This window comes from Chinchilla lanigera, unplaced genomic scaffold (assembly GCF_000276665.1).
Source record: "Chinchilla lanigera isolate Chin_1 unplaced genomic scaffold, ChiLan1.0 scaffold00031, whole genome shotgun sequence".
Lineage (NCBI taxonomy): Eukaryota > Metazoa > Chordata > Mammalia > Rodentia > Chinchillidae > Chinchilla > Chinchilla lanigera.
Genome location: NW_004955432.1, coordinates 3,028,597 through 3,038,746, shown reverse-complemented (window position 1 = coordinate 3,038,746; position 10,150 = coordinate 3,028,597).

Sequence of the window (10,150 nt, the reverse complement as noted above, 5' to 3'; positions counted from 1 at the left end):
GTTTTTCTCCGGTACCGGGAACCGAACTCACGACCTTGCGCTTGCCAGGCAGGCGCTTTGCCGCTGAGCTAAATCCCCAGCCCCTTACATGTTGGTTTTGACAGCTCACTGCAGGTATAGATGCCATCCAGCTAGCACTAGAAATGAATTGATTGGGGTTGATTGACTGAATGGCACCAAGAATATGAGAGACAGCACAGGAGACAAAAGGCTGCAGGGCTGTCGGAGATGGAATGGAAGAAACTCAGAAGAACCCGAGAGGTGGGGACGGCCTTCGCCATGAGGTACCCATTCAACAGGACTCTGTGCTCTTCCTCTGCCTGGCTCTGCTGACCCAGAGTTGGTGTGGCCAGACCCTGGCTGCGGTGGGGTTTTCCAGAGGTAACCTTGTCCTGCAGAGTGTGAGTGAGAGACACAGGCCTCCCGTCCTGTCAGAGTTCACCTGAAAATCGGTAGAACATGCGTGGCCACTGTCTCTCATCTCTTCCCAGAGAGGTTTCCTCTTGTGGATGGCTTATGCTCAGATGCTACAACCCAGTGTCACCTTGGTGGTGTTCACTGCTGGATCTGTTCTCATTGGTCAGTGCCTACATTGAGTATTTCGAGAGTTACGCCTGACCCTCCGGTGACATTCTTCCTCTGCCACCAAGCAGCAAGCGCCGTGGCTGTGCTGTCCCAGGTGGAAGGTATACAGTGAGGAAAACCCACTGAGCTGATGGGACTCACTCTGTGCTTGATATATGAGAGCCGGGACACAAAGGAGTTTGGAAAATCTTCCCCAGGGGAGGGAGCCAGCTTGTATGGCTGCTGATGTGCTGCACAATTCAAATTTGTCTACCAGAAACTTCACTCCTCTCCCTTTACTTCTGTAATAAATGATGCTCTTTCCACCGGCAAATGAATGCTTTGGGCCAGCTAGGATGAGGTCTTACACACAGAAAAGCAACAGAGAAAAACATCATAATAATGCAAAAAGTGACTCCATAACATTGTACTGTGTTGAATTAGCCATTGGGCCAGACAATGGGATCCAAAAATGAATGACACACACCTATCTGGAGGAGATGATGGAAATAATTACTGCCTTGGGCAATTCATGCTAGAGTGGAGGTGTGTTCAGAAGTCCACAGAACCAGGCCACTGCACACCTAGCCAAGGGGGTGAAATCATGACCATGGTGATAATAGCATTAGCTGAGGTGCACTGAACTTCACCCACTGGGCATGTGCTAAGCAACTTACTTTCCTCTCCTGGAGGACCCTGTGTCCTAGGTACCATCCTTTCTGTCCCATTGAGGTGCTCCGGGCACAGCACGGTTAGGTCCTGTCCTGCCACAGTGGAACCATGTGTGGTGGACTATCTGAGTGGAACATCTTCGTTCCTGGGATTCTCTCCACTCTCCTCATAAGGCTGGCTTCCCAGAGGGGGTCATACATGATGTCCGCTAATGCTCACCATTTGCGACATGTAGAACTAGGTCTCCATGAAGAGGCATGCACCAGGGCAAGTTATGTGGCTGCAAGTTGGGCTTTCTTCCTTCCTCTGGGGCTGCTTTACTCAGCTGAAGAGTTCTGCTGCAAGAAGGGCTGGGCGAGGCAGGGATCTCAGTCTCACCCCACCCTCACTGCACCATGGGAGACTCTGGGCTGTACTTTAAGTCTATCACCACCTTAGTGGGACTGAGAGGTGGCGGGCAGCTCCTGAAAGGGGCATCTGTGACTTTGAAGATGTTCTGGCTGGGTCATTATCCTCCATAAGCTGAACCTGATGTAAGTTGCTGAGGGAAATATAGGCATGAATTGCCCAAGGCAGGAGAGGGGGAAGTGAGGTGCAGAAAGGGAGGCAGCCTGGAAATGGTGCATTCTGAAACAAGTCACCTCTGTGGACAGCCGGAGCTGGAGCCCGTGGGGGAAGTGCCACCCGGGAGAGAGCTGGGCTCTTGTTTAGAATGGAAGGGCTGCTCCCAAGGTGTTAATTCCATGGCACTTCCAGCCTGTTATTAGGTAGCTAAGCTGGTTCCAAGAGCCAGAGGAAACCCTAGTCTTGCCCACCTGGGCTGGAGGCCAGGTGTGAGTGCTAGCCGTGGCCCAGGTGATGGAGTGGGTGAGGCACACTGTGTGTGTGTGTGTGTGTGTGTGTGTGTGTGTGTGTGTGTGTGTGTGTGTGCAAGTGGTAGGAGCTGCTCTGTGGCATTTTAAGGCCTGTGACTCAGGTCAGAAGAGTGCAGTGCAGACAAGGCTGAGAACCCAACGCCTCGGTCATGCTGTGGGGCCAGAGGAGAGGCCATGATCACTGTGGCTCACAAGCCACCCAGGCCATCCCTTCCCCGCTGCCCTTGTCCCGATGCTGTGCTACACACTCCCAGACCCAAGACGCAGCCCATTGCTGATCCATCCTGAGTGCTCGGCACCCTGGCCTCGCCCCTTACAGTCCTGAAGGCTGGCAGCAGTCCTAGTCATAAGGGCTCTGCCACCTGGACTCTTGTGTCCTACTTCAGCCCCAGAGCCCCAGGCTTAACTGAGGTTGCTCGCCATGCCTTGCCAAGAGGCAGCTGTCAGCCCTGCTCAGAGGAGTGCATGAGACCACACTGACTTCCTGCTACTTACGAGGCTTTCTGTGGACTATTTTCCAACCACAGGCCCATAGGCGTGTGCAAAGGGCTGGCAATACTGGAACATGTCTCTCTGGGGATGCCAGGAAGAATACAGATTTACAGTGTTTCCAACCTCAAGATTTGAGTTGAGGGAAAATGTGTAATTGTGAGTCTGTTCCCAACACAAAATGTGTCTACAGAAAGTTCTTGCGTGGAATGGGTAGCACATACAAGGCAGATGCACCGGGAGAGGGTACTTCCCATCCCAGGAGGAGGCAGAACAGGAGAGGTGTCATTGCACTACTCATATTTGTGTGCAATTTAAAATGTATAGATTGCTTATTTATGGACTCTGCCATTTACTATTTTCAGACCACAGGTAACTGAAACTGCAGAAACCAAATGGTTGATGGATTCTCCAGGGACACCAGCCCCAAAGCACAGCCACTTTGCCTTCTTTCCCTTCTCCTCTCCTTTCTCTGGAGTGCTGGGGAAGTCAAAAGAGTTTGAGAGGAAAGCTGCGGGCATAGTCCACTCCGGAGTGTGGGATGGCCCCGTGGGGCTGCCTGGTTTGGCACAAGACTCGGTGTGGGAAGAAACAAATGAGTCAGTCCCTGCCTCTGTGGGGGAGCCTGCGATCAGGGCTCTTCTTCCAGCCATCGAAGCTTAGAAACACAGAAAACTCACACAGGCACCGTGGGCAGGGCAAGTTCCAAGCTGAGCACAGATGAATACTTCCCAAATAAAAAGCAACAGATCTTCCTAGTTAGGATGCTAGAGTCTGTGACATGCTCCCGCACCCGGGATCCCCCCTGGGATCCCAGATGAGGCCTCTTGGGGCGGCATACAGGATGCACATTCCTGACTGACCTGTCCCACGGATAATCTTTCAAATGCCACCTGTAGGGTAGCTTTCTTTTGCAGAAGAGAAAAAGGGGTCATTTTTGTCCCACACTCTTTGGTTGTGATTTTATAAATACATTGTCTAAAGTCTTGCTTCCATGCTGAAACAGAACACTTCAAAATTTCTTACTTCTTTTGCTGTTAATATTTAAATGTTTAAGATTGTAAATAATTCAGCCAGGTGAGTGTAAGTAGCGCGCCCTCCAGGGTACCATGGAACTCCCCAAATAGGTGTTTCTTGTGGCCTTTCAGGTAGAACTACATAGGCGTATTTTTCAAAAAGCATTCCCTGCGGTCCAGGTTACACTGTGGTGCGTAGTTACTGGTGCTTTCTGTGTGTTCGGTTTTAGACTGGTGCTGTCAGAATCTGCCTGCCGCTTGAATGAATAGCACACTTCACGTGTCTTGGGAAGAGAATTTAGCTAAGAGTTGAAAAGTCATAGTTGTAAATATTCAGCAGGCCCTTGAATTATTGTTTCAAAACAGCTTTTGTGATATGAAGAACATGTTTTTCTGTCAGCTGCTCAGGATTTATTTTAACATACTAAATAACCTCAGAAATATTCACTGCACGGAAACCTTTATATGTTTGAGTGGATTAAATTTACAAGCCAAATTAATGCTATAAATTACATTTACATAATTCATTTCCCACTAAACAGAATTTATTTGGCCCACGTCTCTGCTAATATGTATGTTTAAGGAAAACACACCACCTTTCTTGCTCCCTGCAGAGTTGATTTCATCTAAGTAGCATTTAGAAGGCGTCTCTATGTTTCTTGGTCACTGGACAACCGTCCCCTCCCCCCGGCACCACACCACATCTGAATTTGACAATTAAACAGCACAGATGTGTGTGGTCTCAGGCAAGGAGGAAAACCTGCTAAACAAAACCCAGGCCTGCCTTATTTTTGCTTTGAGGAACATCCTGTGATGTCTTTACAAATCATCTATTACTTGCATTTTGCTAGTTGTGTGAAAGTAAGAGATGAGCAAAAGAGGCTGCAGGCCACATGGAAACTTTGAAACTAGCAACTCAGACCTGGAGGAATTTGAAACAGCAAGGAAGGTAGAAAGAAACAAGAGTGTTGCCGGTACACACATGGCCCTGAGAGACAGGGTCTCCTTTCCTTTTGCATTTACATTTATTTTTGTAGATGAGGGCGAGCACCATCAGCGTATTAGCTGCTGCAATTTCACGTTTTAGAATGTTTCGAACAATATGCTTCAGATCATGCCAATAATTAGGGGACCCTTCATTATCGAGTGTTATGCCTCTCATGATGTGCCTGGCAGAGTGGGGACATGGGTCACCTTGCAAGGTTTGGTTTTGTGCGGCTGGCTTGGAAACAGGCATTGTTCACCTCAATTTCTACTCTTTTTTCCAGTATCCTATTAAACCTCTTTGTTAAGAGACCCAGCTGCTTGTTTTCTCTCAAGATAATGACTGAAAAATGTGTTTTAAAAAAATCACGGGGAGCATTATTTCTGGAAGGTCTGTCTCCTTGTTCCTTTTGCCGCTGTCTGGCTGATGATGACTTTCAATAATCCTACGATAATGAACATTCATTTGAACACATAGCCCGAATATGCAGCGAACTTACATCGCCAGAGAGGCCATGGATCACTGCCTTTCCCTTTTGCGTAATGGGAATAGTTATTCTTTTTCTCCACCCTGATATTACTTTTTAAATTGAGGTATAATTCATATGCAATAAGATGTGCAAATTTAAGTACATAGTTGGTTGGGTTTAGCCATCTCAGTCAAGATGTAGAATATCTCTGTTACCCCAGGAAGTTCCCTCATCCTTCCTCCCGCTCTATCCCTGTCCATAAGAGCAGGCACGGTTTAGATTAACACTGCAGGTTACTTTGTCTGTTGTGCACTTTACAGGCATGGAATCCTATAGTATGTATGCATCCTTTTCAGTCTGGTTGCTTTCATTCAGCATAATGTTCTTGAGATTCATTCATGCTGCTCCATGTATCAGGAGTTTGTTTCTTTTTATTGCTGAGGTACAAGCCATTGTACGGATGTACTACCATTTATGTAGTTCCTGAACATGTCGATTATTTTCAGTTTTTGGCAATTTTGAACAAAGTTGCTGTCAATGTTTCTATATAAGATTTTGTGCAAATATTTGTTTTTATTTTCTTGGGTAAGTACTAAAGTCTGTATTGCTAGATTTTATGGTAGGTGTATGTTTTATTTTATAACAAACTGCCAAAGAATTGTCCAAAGTAGTTGTATCTTTCTTTTGGTGAAAAAGAAAATCCCAAACATGAGTATGTTGAAGATTGAATTTGATCCCCGGTGATTCAGGTCATGAGATTTATGAGGTGAATAAAGGCAGATGTGCTCTGGCCTGCATTTTAACTCACTTTTAATTTGGGGGAGTGCTTGGTTTCATAACAAAGAGATTGGATGTGTAGGAAACTGTAGAAGATAATAGGCTTTTCTTGCTTTAAGAAAAGACTGGGGAAGTTCGAGGCAGGCATTCCCGGGAAATGAACATGTGCAACCATTTCCCTGCCACTGTGTATTCAGAAGGACTGCTTCTTTGGGTGGTGGGGATGGTTTCAGACATCTTCAAGGAGGCCCACTCTGCCAGCTCATCCGGAGATGGGGCTCATCTTTCTGCAAAGGTAACCATATCAGTCTTCCATGGTGATGCAGGATTTGTGCACGTAAACCAGAGAGATGAAACATCTGCTGAGATGAAAACATCTCAGCAAAATGACAGCTTTCTCATGTTTCACAGGACAAAGATTAGGACATCTTCCAATTGCTAATGTTTTGCTGGACAAATGCTAGGATCTTTTTCACACATGAGTGGCTCACATGTCTTACAAATAGCGATAAGTCAACAGGTTTAGACATTTTGCAATCTGTTTTTCCTGACAATCTTACCTTGGTATTACTGAATTAAACACACACACACACACACACATACACACACACACTGCAAGGCAAGTAAGGAAGTGCGATATGGAGCTGGAAGTGTGAGTAAGGCGCCTCACATTTGGGAAGAGCTTATTGTAATCAGCAGCGCCTTACTTTAAGCTGAGTCTCTGGCCTCTTAATTTTGATAACAGACACCAGACTCTGTCTCTACTTTTGGCTTTGCAAATAGGTGTCTCATGTGTGTAAAAACAAACAAAGGAAGAACTGAATAATTTGAAATTCTCTGTTCATCTGCATTACTATGTCACTTCCCCCAGTTTATCAGTCACACTGGTGTATCAGATTATTCTAGATAAATGAATACACTGAAATAAGACTATTTCAGCAGATATTTATTAACATCATTAAAAAAGAGGCTCCAACATAACAAGAAGGAAAAAAACAAACCCAAATAAAAAATGGGCAAAAAACCTAAACAGACACCTTATCAAAAAAGACAAATATGATAAACAAGTATATGAAGAGATGTTGAATATCATAGATTGTCAGAGAATCACAAATTCAAACAATAATGAGAGGGCATCACACATCCAGCTGACTGGTAAAGATTCTAAGCTCTGATAGCACCAGATGCTGATGAGGCATCAAGCAACTTGAACCCTCATTCATGATCACTGGGACTTTGGGCATTGCTTCCAAGACATACTATATTTGTACCATAAAATCTAGCAATTGCACTCCTGGAATTTACCTAAATGAGCTTAAAATGATTTCACCCAAACATTTTCAGGAGGACATTTACAGTAGCTTTATTTATAATATTCAAACCTTGGAAGCCACCAAAATGTCCTTCGGTAGAGGAATGTGTAAACAAACTACAGTACACCCATGAGATATACTATTACTCAGTTAAAAATAATGAGCAACAAAGACATGAAAAGATGTGGAGAAACTTTAAATGTGTGGTAAATTGTGGAAGAAGCCAATCTGAAGTGGGAGATACTGTATAAGTCCAATGGCATGACACTCTAAAAAGGCAAACTATGGAGCCAGGAGAAGGATCAGTTGTTGCTGGGGCTGGAGAGAAGGGTGGATGAGTAGTAGATAGAGCCCACAGGATACTTAGGACAGTGAAACCATTCTATACAACACTACATGAGTGCACTCATCAAAACTCACATGATGTATAACAACAGGACCTAATGCAGACTGTAAATTGTTGACTTTAAGTGATAATAATGTGGTAATGCAGATTCATGGACTGTAAGAAATGCACCACTGTGGTACCGGGTGTTGTCAGTGGGGAAGGCTGTGTGTGTACAAGGGAGAGAAATGAACAGGAACTCTCTTTTTCTCACTCATTTTGCTGTGAATCTAAAATTGTTCTAAAAAATAAAGTCTATATTTTTAAACACTAATGTGGATTGTTTTATATGTAATTGCTCCTAATTTGTAAATATTGAGGAACAGCTGCTAAGAGCAAAGCTATCAGGAAAGATGCACAAAGTAAACATTGGCACTTCAGAAAAAAATATCAGTTATTAATGCAAGATCCAAAGACTGGTCCCAGGTACTCATTAGGAATGGTTGATTGAGGAGTTGGAGGTACAAAACTTGGGAACACAGGGCAGAAGTAGCCCCATATGCTTCTCAAGTTATAAATATATAATGTAAGAAATGGTTTATTTTAAAAATTTTCTTCAAGGATGATGAAAGCTCATGATGATTTCTCTTCTAGCTCTCAATCTTTGCCCCCTGGTTTGGCAAGAAGCTGGAGATTTGCATGCTGTTATAGTTTGGATCTCAAATGTCCCCTGAAGGTCATATGCAAAGGCTTGGTTATTGGCCTGTGGTGCTGTTTCTAAGTGGTGAAGCCCTTAGTAGGTGGGGCCTAGTGGGAGGAAGTTAGGCCATTGGGATGTGCCCTAAGAAATGATATTGAGATGTGAACCTCTTCCTCTCTTGCTTTCTACTGCCTGGCTACCATGGGTGAGCAGCCTTTGCCCCTGTGCACTCCTACCACAAAGCACAGTGCTGTAGCACCCCTTGTAAGAGGGTGTGATGTTTTACCATTGTTATAGAAAGCAAACACACATACTGCCAGGGTACAGAGGGTGGCTGCTTAGATTCAGTGATCTCTAAAATGCCCACCACCCTAGCCTGTGTGCTACCTACATGGATGTGTAGAAACAGCCTCACTGTGTTTTCATGAAGTTTGAGGCCCAGGAATTCATGGTGAGGTGGGAGCCCCCCATCGCACTTGCTGCACAGTTAATACTTTTCCAGGTGGTGAACAGAACTGTCTAGAAACAAGGAAGGGAAGGAAATGGGAGCAAAGACAAAGGGAGAGAGGGGAGAGAAGAGAGGGGGTGGAGGCCACTGAGGTGCAAATGTCAATGCAGCAATTTGGGGCTGAGGTAGGTGAACAAGAAGTACAACTCCAAAGTTGGTCTGTGTTGAACAGATGTCTGGTCATTAAGATATCTTTCTTAGCTGGAAATTGTAGCAACAGCTTTCACAAATGGGCCACCCAATTGCGTTTATGAGAATTTTCCTCTTCACTGGGGCCAGCCTCTGAGAGTCAACACAGTGTCAGATTGGAACATATTTGCTTGCATTTTAAGGTTATAAATGAGAAAGACCATTTGTCTCCTTCCAAGGGTAGATTTCAATTGGATACAGCCTCACAGTTTTAAGCTTCCAAAGTGCGATTTTCCTTCTTCTTTCAAGCTGTCTGTCTTGTTACTATGGGACCCAACACAAAGGGACTTCAGTCAGGAAGCAAGAACTCCTGCTTCATCCTGGGGAAAGAAGCAAGTATGAGATCTTGACCTGAAGGCCCAGCTGCAGTTCCTTGAGGCTAGAAGTCTGGAGTGGGTAGTGGCCACAGTTATGTCGTGGATTGATTTTTATTTTTCTGATCCTATATGTATCCCTTTTATTTTCTTCTATTGGCTAATTCCTCTGGCTAATGTTTCAAGTACTATGTTGAATAGAGGAGGTGACAGTGAATATTCTAGTTTTGTTCCTGATTTTAGGGGGAGTACATTTAGTTTTCTACATTTAGTATAATGTTGGCTATTGGTTTGTCATATATGGCTTTTATCATATTCAGGTATGGTCTTTCTATATCTGTTTTCACAGGGTTTTTATTGTGAAGGGGTGTTCGATTTTTTCAAAAGCCCTTTTTGCATCTATTGATATGATCACATGTTTTTTGACCTTGCTTCTGTTTATGTGATACATTATTTTTATTGATTTACCTGTGTTGAACTATCCTTGCATTTCCTAGATGAAACCTACTTCATCATGATGTGTGATCTTTTTGATAATGTGCTGCATTCTATTTGCTAATGTCTTATAGCAGATTTTTGGATTTATGTTCATTAACGAGATGAACCAACCCCAAAATGATAATTTTATTTAGTGGTTATTTGACTTGCACTTTGGAAGCTTAGTGATAGTGATAGTGAGAGAGTTTTTTTAGTTGGGTCTTTACCTGGTTTTGGGATTAGGGTGATAATGGCTTTCATAAATGAGTTTGGGAGCACTCAGACCCTTTCAATTTCTTTGAAGAGCTGGAGGAGCTTTGGTGGCATAACATCCTTAAAGGTTTTATAGGATTGAGCAGTGAATCCATTAGGTCCTGTTTTTTTTTTTTTTTATTTTAAGGATAAAAGGAGGGAAACATTAACAGACATACAACATTTTACAACATATCACAAGCACAATACAGACAATACAGAGTT